Source organism: Salmo salar, chromosome 14 (genome assembly GCF_965601325.2).
Source record: "Salmo salar chromosome 14, fSalSal1, whole genome shotgun sequence".
In the NCBI taxonomy this organism is placed as follows: domain Eukaryota; kingdom Metazoa; phylum Chordata; class Actinopteri; order Salmoniformes; family Salmonidae; genus Salmo; species Salmo salar.
In genome coordinates this window covers 89,739,935-89,752,274 of record NC_138304.1, presented here as the reverse complement: position 1 = coordinate 89,752,274, position 12,340 = coordinate 89,739,935, and positions in this window count along the sequence as shown.

Below are 12,340 nucleotides of genomic sequence, written 5' to 3'. Positions count from 1 at the left end.
GTTGGTGACACTTTGAATACTCGATCATTTGCAGCAATTTGTCTATCAAAAGGGCGCGAGTTTGAGGATGTGCCCGTTAGACCTATGGACATACGTTTTTGAATCAGCACGAATTAGATTGAGCAATAAAAGCCCCACAGTATGGAGAACAATACCACGGAGGAGTTGGGAGAACCTCTGTCAAACTTTTATTCCAAAGGATGGGATCTGCACTATGCAGCTGTTGCAAGAGCGCATTTTTCACTGGCTGTCTACTGGTCGCAAAAACAATGCTTGATAGGCAGTTTAAACTTGTTCAATTCAACCATTATTGGGTAAAAATACTCATATAGCCTACATTTGTGAACAGCCATCCACAATCCGTAAGGCGCAAATGGCTAAATGAGTGAGCAGCAGTGTGATTCACCTCAATGCGCTATGTAGACATCAAATCAAATTGTATTAGTCACATGCGCCGAATACAACGGGTGTATTCTTACAGTGAAATAATTTGTTTGCAAAAATCCTTTTTTAATTTAAAAGTAATCCTAAAGGTAATCATCTATTTTTTCAAAAGTATCTAATTTGATTACAATATTTTTCCTGGTAAATAATGGATTAGAGTTACAGTTTTTTTTGTAATCCGTTACTCCCCAAGCCTTTATATACCCTAGATCAGTGGTTCCCAAACTTTTTATAGTCCCGTACCCCTTCAAACATTCAACTTCCAGCTGTGTACCCCCTCTAGCACCAGGGTCAGCGCACTCTCAAATGTTGTGTTTTGCCATCATTGTAAGCCTGCCACACACTATACGATACATTTATTAAACATAAGAATGAGTGTGAGTTTTTGTCACAACCCGGCCGGTGGGAAGTGACAAAGAGCTCTTATAGGACCAGGGCACAAATAATAATATAATAATCAATAAGTTTGCTCTTTATTTAACCATCTTACATATAAAACCTTATTTGTTCATCGAAAATTGTGAACAACTCACCACAGATTAATGAGAAGGGTGTGCTTGAAAGGATGCTCATAACTCTGCAATGTTGGGTTGTATTGGGGAGAGTATCAGTCTTAAATAATTTCCCAAACACTGTCTGTGCCTGTATTTAGTTTTCATGCTAGTGAGGGCCGAGAAACCACTCTCACATAGGTGCGTGGTTGCAAAGGGCATCAGTGTCTTAACAGCGCGATTTGCCAAGGCAGGATACTCTGAGCTCAGCCCAATTCAGAAATCTGGCAGTGGCTTCTGATTAAATTACATTTTCACAGAACCGCTTGTTGCAATTTCGATGAGGTTCTCTTGTTTTCTCTCGCCTGAGTAGCCTCGTTTCACTGGCAAAAATAAAATTATACCATCTGTGGCGTCGGGAGCAACTGCTTGCACGCGCGTTACCACTCCACTATGTCTCCCTGTCATGGCTGTTGCGCCATCAGTACAGATACCAACATGAGCAGCAGCTACGTTTGGCTACATACGGAACGTTAGTGACATTCCCGTGACAGAGTAACTAGCGTACTGGTGTTCTTCCATGCCGTCCATGGGAGGGGTGCGTCACTTGAGTGGGCTGAGTCACTGACGTGGTCTTCCTGTCTGGGTTGGCGCCCCCTCCTTGGGTTGTGCCGTGGCGGAGATCTTTGTGGGCTATACTCGGCCTTGTCTTAGGACGGTAAGTTGGTGGTTGGAGACATCCCTCTAGTGGTGTGGGGGCTGTGCTTTGGCAAAGTGGGTGGGGTTATATCCTGCCTGTTTGGCCCTGTCCGGGGGTTTCATCGGATGGGGCCACAGTGTCTCCTGATCCCTCCTGTCTCAGCCTCCAGTATTTATGCTGCAGTAGTTTATGTGTCGGGGGGCTAGGGTCAGTCTGTTACATCTGGAGTATTTCTCTTGTCTTATCCGGTGTCCTGTGTGAATTTAAATATGCTCTCTCTAATTCTCTCTTTCTCTCTTTCTTTCTTTCTCTCGGAGGACCTGAGCCCTAGGACCATGCCTCAGGACTACCTGGCATGATGACTCCTTGCTGTCCCCAGTCCACCTGGCCGTGCTGCTGCTCCAGTTTCAACTGTTCTTCCTGCGGCTATGGAACCCTGACCTGTTCACCGGACGTGCTTGTTGCACCCTCGACAACTACTATGATTATTATTATTTGACCATGCTGGTCATTTATGAACATTTTAACATCTTGACCATGTTCTGTTATAATATCCACCCGGCACAGCCAGAAGAGGACTGGCCACCCCTCATAGCCTGGTTCCTCTCTAGGTTTCTTCCTAGGTTTTTGGCCTTTCTAGGGAGTTTTTCCTAGGGAGTTTTTCCTAGCCACCGTGCTTCTTTCACATGCATTGCTTGCTGTTTGGGGTTTTAGGCTGGGTTTCTGTACAGCACTTTGAGATATCAGCTGATGTACGAAGGGCTATATAAATAAATTTGATTTGATTCGATTTTTGATTTGATTTGATTGGATTGGATGTTAATTATTTGACGAGGCTACCTGTATTTGACATTGTGTTGTTATTTCGCTGGACACTAGATGGTTTAATGTTGTTTATGGCAGTGAAACAAGGCTACTCAGGCGAGAAAAAAACCTCACCCAAATGTATAGCCCCGTTGGAAAATATAAATGGACTGCTTGAAAATGTGAAGCAAAAAAAAAAATATATATATTTTTTTAAATGAACATGTTTTTGAATCACATTTTTATTTGGCTACCCCCAACGGCATTGTCAGGTTGGGAATACCTGCCCTAGATGACTGACAGGGGAGCTGTTTTGAAGCCACCGCGCTCCCATCTTGGCACTCCCCCACTTTGTAAAAAATATTTAGGAAGTTATGGCAATCCATTTATTAATGTCTACATTTGTTTTTGCCACTTTTATTCTATTACAGACACTTAAATGCATACTTTTAAATTATATTATGCTTTTTCTGGGGAGTGCCAATATGGCCGACCGGTGGCCTCAAAGCCTCTCATTGGCCAAAACATAACATCAGCAATCCAGGGTTTATTTATATACATCATTGATGTCAACAGGTGTTATCTTGCTATAATCTTAAAGATCGACTGCCCCTTAAAAGCAACTTCTCGTTTTAAAATCAGCCTATGTGGCATTGAAATGAGTCAGAAACATTTATTCTACTGTCAAAATTGACTACAACTTGTAAATGGGATAATTTTGGTCATAAAGTCAGTCTCATCAAAAAATGAGATTTGTGAGATGATAGGAAAAAATAGTATGTCACGGAATGAAGGGTAGGCTACCGTAACAGTTTTCATTGGGTTGGGTTTACTTCCAATCCTGCACACAAGCCCACCAGTGTACATGGGACAATATTTTTAAATGTCAATAGCTCCAAATTTCAATGACTTAAAAAACATCAAACCCACTAGAAATGGTAGAAATTCATGTACAAATATTGAAAGCATTAAATAAGACAACTAAAAGATTTGCAACATGAAAATATTGTCCCATTTACATATTGTCCCATTTACATATTGTCCCATTTACATCTCCACTGGGATTCTCTGCCTCTAACCCTATTACAGGGGCTGAGTCGCTGGCTTACTGGTGCTCTTCCATGCCGTCCCTAGGAGGGGTGCGTCACTTGAGTGGGTTGAGTCACTGACGTGGTCTCCCTGTCTGGGTTGTAACAACCCTTGGGTTGTGCCGTGGCGGAGATCTTTGTGGGCTATACTCGGCCTTGTCTCAGGATGGTAAGTTGGTGGTTGAAGATATCCCTCTAGTGGTGTGGGGGCTGTGCTTTGGCAAAGTGGGTGGAGTTATATCCTGCCTGTTTGGCCCTGTCTGGGGGTATCATTGGATGGGGCCACAGTGTGTCCTGACCCCTCCTCTCAGCCTCCAGTATTTATGTTGCAGTAGTTTATGTATCTGGGAGCTAGGGTCAGTCTGTTATATATGGAGTTTTACTCCGAGCTTATCCGGTCTCCTGTGTGAAATAAAATATGCTCTTTCTTTCTTTCGACCTGAGCCCTAGGACCATGCCTCAGGACTACCTAGCATGATGACTCCTTACTGTCCCCAGTCCACCTGGCCATGCTGCTGCTCCAGTTTCAACTGTTCTGCCTGCGGCTATGGAACCCTGACCTGTTCACCGGACGTGCTACCTGTCCCAGACCTGCTGTTTTCAACTCTCTAGAGACAGCAGGAGCGGTAGAGATACTCTCAATGATCGGCTATGAAAAGCCAACTGACATTTACTCCTGAGGTGCACCCTCGACAACTACTGTGATTATTATTATTTGACCATGCTGGTCATTTATGAACATTTGAACATCTTGGCCATGTTCTGTTATAATCTCCACCCGGCACAGCCAGAAGAGGACTGGCTACCCCTCATAGCCTGGTTCCTCTCTAGGTTTCTTCCTAGGTTTTGGCCTTTCTAGGGAGTTTTTCCTAGCCACCATGCTTCTACACCTGCATTGCTTGCTGTTTGGGGTTTTAGGCTGGGTTTCTGTACAGCACTTTGAGATATCAGCTGATGTAAGAAGGGCTATATAAATACATTTGATTTGATTTGCATTGTGTAATTTATTGATGGTCCCTAACTAGCCCCAGAGACAGGCTATCAATTGTCAAACCAATTTTGCCACAGTCGCACACCAGCCAGCTGAAACTAATTGGTGAAAGAAGTTGGCTAGCAACAGCTAGCCTAGGCGACTTCAAGACACAAGACCTGGTTAGACTGTTTCAAGTTTTCTAAAAGGGTGAGTGACCGTAGCTGTGTGCTGTTTTGGCAGAGTGAATGTACAAACGCTTGCCACGTGCGAACACACACAAGAGACACCCACAAGCAAAGGGAACCAGACACAAGGGAACCAGACCGCGGAATTCAAGCGAACCGAACTCAGACTACCTCTCAAGATTAACCGAACCGCACTAAATTCATAAAAATTACCTGAAAGGGACCGTGTGAAAACACCCTTAGGTTCGATGTTGCTGGAGTGCAGTTTCCTACATGATCCCTCAAACATGCTGTCAGTTTCTCATGCCCTTCAAACTCAACTTGATGTGATTACTAATGAATCCAACCACTAAAACTGGGTTAAATCCAAAATGCACATATACAGGTGTTTCATCAATTAATAATTCCCTTCACAATCAACACTTCCCAATAGTTGTCACATCAGTGGCTATTACATAATATATTTACACATATATTTACACATTTGTCTTCACTTCTTCCCTAGGGAAGGCTGATGCAGAGAATCTTAGCAGAGGGTAAAACTGCTGACACTATTTCACATCTCCATCAGTATTCTCCTGAGAAGATACAGTATAGACCAACCTTTTCAAACTTCCGAGGTCCATCCATTTTAAATCATGATAAATGAGGATGCCAGATCCCACATGGACAGGTAGGTAATTAAGGTTTTGCAATTTCACCTCTTTTCTTAAATCAATGTCAAGCTCTTTAGAATGAATCTGAATGAACACTCGCACTTTTCTAATTTTCTGGGTCAAGTTTTCTGTACATTCAGCTGGTTTTGTTGTAGAGTAGGTCTACTGTGTAATAGCTCACATAGGCACCCAGCCGTTTGATTGACGTTTCCCGAGATGTCTGAAAGGATAGCTTTCAACTTGTGCAACCCCTGACCTCTCTCCTCCAGCAAAGTGTGCTTGGATCATTATTGTGCCTTTTACTCTCTGTTATAATGCCACTAGATGTCACTGTAACACAACCTTGGAGAGGTTAGTTCATGGCAAATCCATCAGGGTAATACAAGCCATACACATGCTAGTTAGTCACAGTCTCTACAGTTTTACTTGATGATTAATCGTGGCTGATCTTCCGAATGTAGGCTCCTACTGACTGATGTGTTTTGCTCTGATTCTGTTAACGGTATTACAATTTCAAAAAAATATTTCCTGGAAGTTCTTATCAATATCAATAAAACGTTTTATACTCAGCTTTAATGTTTCTCTCAGGCCTCATATAAATATTCCTCCATGCAAATTATTGTCACCGATTACGTAATGATTTCTAAGGGCTAGGGGTGGGACAGAGGGACCATGGGAATGTTTTCCCTTCCTGAGTTTGAGAAATTGAGATTCCAGGCATATCGGACGTGGCTGTTTGACTATGTGGACCATTTGGAGGGAACAGTTATTTTTTTCTTGCACAAGGCAGCTTAAGTGAAATGTACTCACTTTGGCCACGAGAGAGAGAGGGGGGGAGGGAGGGGGCGGGGGATGGAGAATAGAGAGAGAGGAAGAGAGGTACAGGTCATATAGTTTTTCCATGTATCGGCTAACAGGAAACTGTGGCTGAAACTGCCTACTAAATACACTTTTCCATTACTCTTCCCTGTGGTAGTGTGAAGTCTGTAATTGATTCAGAAAAAAAATACAAAACTGCAGCTGAGACAGTGGACATAAATATAAATAATGCATTGGATCTGGTTTAAAAAACAAAAACAAAAAACGGTTACATCCAATGACTGAAATACTACAATACTTCCCTCCAAGTCTCCCAGTCTGGGTTGGTGTGACAGAAATAAGACTGTATTTAGTCTCTGTGAGAGGATGATGATGTTCATCTCTCGACTGGCTGTAAGTCAATTGCTCAACAAGGTGCGTTACAAAGACATCTGTCACTACAGGAACAACAATTATTGTCTTAGAGTGTCTGTGGAAGTGCTTAGGTCATAGAGGATCCTGTATTGAGAAGGCATAGTTTAGTCACCTCTTACACTCGCACTGTCTAGGGGATGGTGGTGAAGCCACAGCCTGACAACAGTTCCTCAATGGATTGAGTTGCTTAGTTTTACACACTGAAAAATAAGTTGAACTGTGTGTGTTTGTTATCCTAACTGGCAGGTTAGGATAAGGGCCTTGGTCAGGGAGGTGACCAAGAACGCGATGGTCACTCTGACAGAGCTCCAGAGTTCCTCTGCAGACATGGTTGTCCTTCTGGAAGGTTCTCCCATCTCTGCAGCACTCCACCAATCAGGCCTTTATGGTAGAGTGGCCAGATGGAAGCCACTCCTCAGTAAAAGGTACATGAGAGCCCGCTTGGAGTTTGCCAAAAGGCACCTAAAGACTCTCAGACCATGAGAAGCATGGTCTGAGGAAACCAACATTCAACTCTTTGGCCTGAATGCGAAGAGTTACATCTGGAGGAAACCTGGCACCATCCCTATGGTGAAGCATGGTGGTGGCAGCATCATGCTGTGGGGGTGTTTTTCAGCAGCAGGGACTGGGAGACTAGTCAGGATTGAAGGATAGATGAATGGAGCAAAGTACAGAGAGATCCTTGATGATAACCTTCTCCAGAGCGCTCACGACCTAAGACTGGGGTGAAGGTTCACCTTCCAACAGGACAACGACCCTAAGCCAAGACAATGCAGGAGTGGCTTCGGAACAAGTCTCTGAATGTCCTTGAGTGGCCTAGCCACTAGTCAGGATTGAAGGATAGATGAATGGAGCAAAGTACAGAGAGATCCTTGATGATAACCTTCTCCAGAGCGCTCACGACCTAAGACTGGGGTGAAGGTTCACCTTCCAACAGGACAACGACCCTAAGCCAAGACAATGCAGGAGTGGCTTCGGAACAAGTCTCTGAATGTCCTTGAGTGGCCTAGCCAGAGCCAATGCAGGTCGTGAGCGCTCTGAACCTGATCTAACATCTATGGAGAGACCTGAAAATGGCTATGCAGCAATGCTCCCCATCCAACCTGACAGAGCTTGAGAGGATCTGCAGAGAAGAATGGGAGAAACTCCCCAAATACAGTTGTTCCAAGCTTGTACCCAAGAAAACTCGAGGCTGTATTTGCTGCCAAAGGTGCTTCAACAAAGTACTGAGTAATGGGTCTGAATACTTATGTAAATGTGATATTTAAGTTTTTTTATTTGTAATAAATTAGCAAAAATGTATAAAAAACAGTTTTTGCTTTGTCATTATGGGGTATTGTCGGTAGATTGATGAGGGGAAAAAACAATTGCTCCCGAGTGGCGCAGCAGTCTAAGGCACTGCATCTCAGTGCTAGAGGCGTCACTACACTGACCTGTTCACCGGACATGCTACCTGTCCAGGACCTGCTGTTTTCGGATCTCTCTCTCTCTATTGCACCTGCTGTCTCTAACTCTGAATGCTCGGCTATGTAAAGCCAACTGACATTTACTCCTGAGGTGCACCCTCTACTACCACTGTGATTATTATTATTTGACCCTGCTGGTCATCTATGAACGTTTGAACATCTTGGCCATGTTCTGTTATAATCTCAACCCAGCACAGCCAGAAGAGGACTGGCCACACTTCATAGCCTGGTTCCTCTCTAGGTTTCTTCCTAGGTTCTGGCCTTTCTAGGGAGTTTTTCCTAGCCACCTTGCTTCTACATCTGCATTGCTTGCTGTTTGGGGTTTTAGGCTGTGTTTCTGTACAGCACTTTGTGACATTGGCTGATGTAAGAATAGCTTTATAAATACATTTGATTGATTGACTACAGACCCTGGTTCGATTCCAAGCTGTATCACAACAGGCCGTGATTGGGTGTCCCATAGGGCGGCACACAATTGGCCCAGCGTCGTCCGGGTTAGGGTTTGGCCGTGGTAGGCCGTCATTGTAAATAAGAATCTATCTTGCCTAGTAGTTAAATTAAGATAAACATTTAGGAAATAAATAAAGAATAAGGCTGTAACCTAACAAAATGTGGAAAAGGTCAAGGGGCCTGAATACTTTCTGAAGGCACTGTATATATACAGTACCAGCCAAAAGTTTGGACACACCTACTCATTACAGGGTTTTTCTTTATTGTTACTATTTTCTACATTGTAGAACAATAGTGAAGACTTCAAAACTATGAAATAACACATATGGAATTATGTAGTAACCAAAAAAGTGTGAAACAAATCCAAATATATTTTATATTCCTCAAAGCAGCCACCCTTTGCCTGGATGAAAGCTTTGCAGACTCTTGGCATTCTCTCTGTCACGATAATTGTCAATCCCAATGATGATAACTCAACAATCACTTAAGCCTTGACCAATTCACCCGAGGTTGTAAATTCCGGGTTCAAAATAACAATTAGGCAAAGTCTCAGATACTGCAAAAGGTTAGTTGTTCTTTATTCAGAGAGCTCTGAAGTAAAAAATGCAAACACAGTCATTTTATAACTCCCACCCCCACCTACATACGCCCACACACCCACACACACACACACACACAGTTTATCACTTTTCTAACAGTCTGGCAGTTTCTAGCCGTTCCTCTCCTCCCTAGATTAGAGGGGCCTTGGAAGGGCCCTCTTTCCTGTTGTCAGTTTTCAGAGTTACAACCAGGTCATGTGTAGTTCAATTGTCTTTTGTTTTCTCATATTTCTCACCCGTAACTTGTCTCACACACACATTATTGGATTATAGTCATAATTCTTATACATTTCACACCGTTAAATACGTTTCAGGGTGGAATTCTTTAGTCATTACTTTAAACATATAAATTCCTTTATCACTCTCAACCAGATTCATGAGGTAGTCACCTGGAATGCATTTCAATTAACCTATTGGGGTGTAGGGGGCAGTATTTTCATGGCCCGATGAAAAATGTACCCAATTTAAACAGGTTACTACTCTGGCCCAGAAACTAGAATATGCATATTATTAGTAGATTTGGGTAGAAAACACTCTGAAGTTTCTAAAACTGTTTGAATGGTGTCTGTGAGTATAACAGAACTCATATGGCAGGCAAAAACCTGGGAAAAAGTCAACCAGGAAGTGGAGGATCTGAGAATTGTAGTTCTTTCTAGTCCCTTTCGAAACTACAGTATCTGTGGGGTTACGTTGCACTTCCTAAGGCTTCCATTAGCTGTCAAAAGCCTTCAGAAAGTTTTTTCAGCATTCTCCTTTCACTGGGCAGATAATATGAGCTCAGTTACTGAGTGGATTGCCTGGCAACAAAGGGATTGGATATGCACGGTCCCGCGAGGGCGCTGTTCCTTCTTTTTCTCCTTGAATGAATATGCTATTGTCCGGTTGGAATATTATCACAATTTTACATTAAAAATACCATAAAGATTGATTTTAAACAGCGTTTGACATGCTTCTAAATACGGTAATGGAACATTTTGACTTTTCGTCTCTGGTACAGCGCTCGAGCGTTATGCCTTTGGATAGTGCTCTGAACGCACAAACAAAACGTAGGTATTTGGACATAAATATGGATTATTTCGAACAAAAACAACATTTATTGTGGAAGTAGCAGTCCAGGGAATGCATTCTGACGAAGATCAGCAAAGGTAAGATAATATTTCTAATACTAATTCTGAGTTTAGGTGGCCCCAAACTTGGCGGGTCTCTGTATAGCTTGCTGTGATGGCTGAGCTATGTACTCAGAATATTGAAAAATGTGCTTTTAAAATCTGACACAGCGGTTGCATCCAGGAGTAGTCTATCTAGAATTCTTTAAATAATTGTTATGTATTTTGTCAACGTTTATGATGAGTATTTTTGTAAATTGATGTGCACATTCACCGAAAGTTTTGGTGGGAATACATTTTCTGAACATCACGCGCCAATGTAAAATGCTGTTTTTGGATATAAATATGAACTTTATCGAACAAAACATACATGTATTGTGTAACATAATGTCCTAGGAGTGTCATCTGATGAAGATCGTCAAAGGTTAGTGCTTCATTTAGCTGTGTTTTGGGTTTTATTGACACATGTCCTTGCTTGGAAAATGGCTGTGTGATTATTTTTGTCTATGTACTCTCCTAACATAATCTAATGTTTTGCTTTCGCTGTAAAGCCTTTTTGAAATCGGACAATGTGGTTACATCAAGGAGAAGTGTATCTTTAAAATGGTGTAAAATAGTTGTATGTTTGAGAAAGTTGAATTATGACATTTTGTTGTTTTGAATTTGCCGCGGTGATATTTCACTGGCTGTGTCCCGCAGGTGGGACGCTAGCGTCCCACGTAGCCCATAGAAGTTAACAGGTGTGCCTAGTTAAAAGTTCAGTTGTGGAATTTCTTTCCTTCTTAATGTGTTTGAGCCAATCAGTTGAGTTGTAACAAAGTAGAGGTGGTATACAGAAGATAGGCCTATTTGGTAAAAGACCAGTCCATCATTACTTTAAGACATAAAAGGTCAGTCAATCCGTAAAATTTCACCAACTTTAAAAGTTTCTTCAAGTGCAGTCGCAAAAAATATCAAGCTCTATGATGAAACTGTCTCTCATTAAGACCGCCACAGGAAAGGAAGACGCAGAGTTACCTCTGCTGCAGAGGATAAGTTCATTAGAGTTACCAGCCTCAGAAATTGCAGCCCAAATAAATGCTTCACAGAGTTCAAGTAACAGACACATCTCAACATCAACTGTTCAAAGAAGACTGCGTTAATCAGGTCTTCATGGTCGAATTGCTGCAAAGAAACCACTACTAAAGGACACCAATAATAACAAGAGACTTGCTTGGGCCAAGAAACACGAGCCATGAACATTTGACCAGTGGAAATCTGTGTTTTGATTGATGAGTCCAAATTTGAGATGTTTGGTTCCAACCGCCGTGTCTTTGGGAGATGCAGAGTTGGTGAACAGATGATCTCCGCATGTGTAGTTTTCACGAGAAGCATGGAGGAAGAGGGGGTCCTTTGCTGCTGACACTGTCAGTGATTTATTTAGAATTCAAGGCACACTTAACAAGCATGGCTACCACAGCATTCTGCAGTGATATGCCATTCCATCTGGTTTGCGCTTAGTGGGACTATCATTTGTTTTTCAACAGGACAATGACCCAACACATCTCCAGGCTGTGTAAGAGCTATTTGACCAAGAAGGAGAGTGATGGAGTGCTGCATCAGATGACCTGTACTCCAGAATCACCCGACCTCACCACATTGAGATGGTTTGGGATGAGTTGGACCGCAGAGTGAAGGAAAAGCAGCCAACAAGTGCTCAGCATTTGTGTGAACTCCTTCAAGACTGTTGGAAAAGTATTCCAGGTGAAGCTGGTTGAGAGAATCCCAAGCGTGTGCAAAGCTGTCATTAAGGTGGCTACTTTGAAGAATTTAAAATATAAATATATTTTGATTTGTTTAACACTTTTTTGGTTACCACATGATTCCATATGTCTTATTTCATAGTTTTGATGTCTTCCCTATTATTCTACAATGTAGATAATATTAAAAATAAAGAAAAACCCTGTAATGAGTAGGTGTGTCCAAACTTTTGACTGGTACTGTATATATTTACACACAAATCAATCACTCCAATGCGTAATTGACTGATGATGATGAGTTGACTCGGATCTCAAGTGGCTGCAGCTGCAGACTTGCAGCAGCCGGCAAGGCTTCTTCCTCTAGCTCCACGTCAGCTACTGTTGCAACATGGTTGTCTCCTTGTTT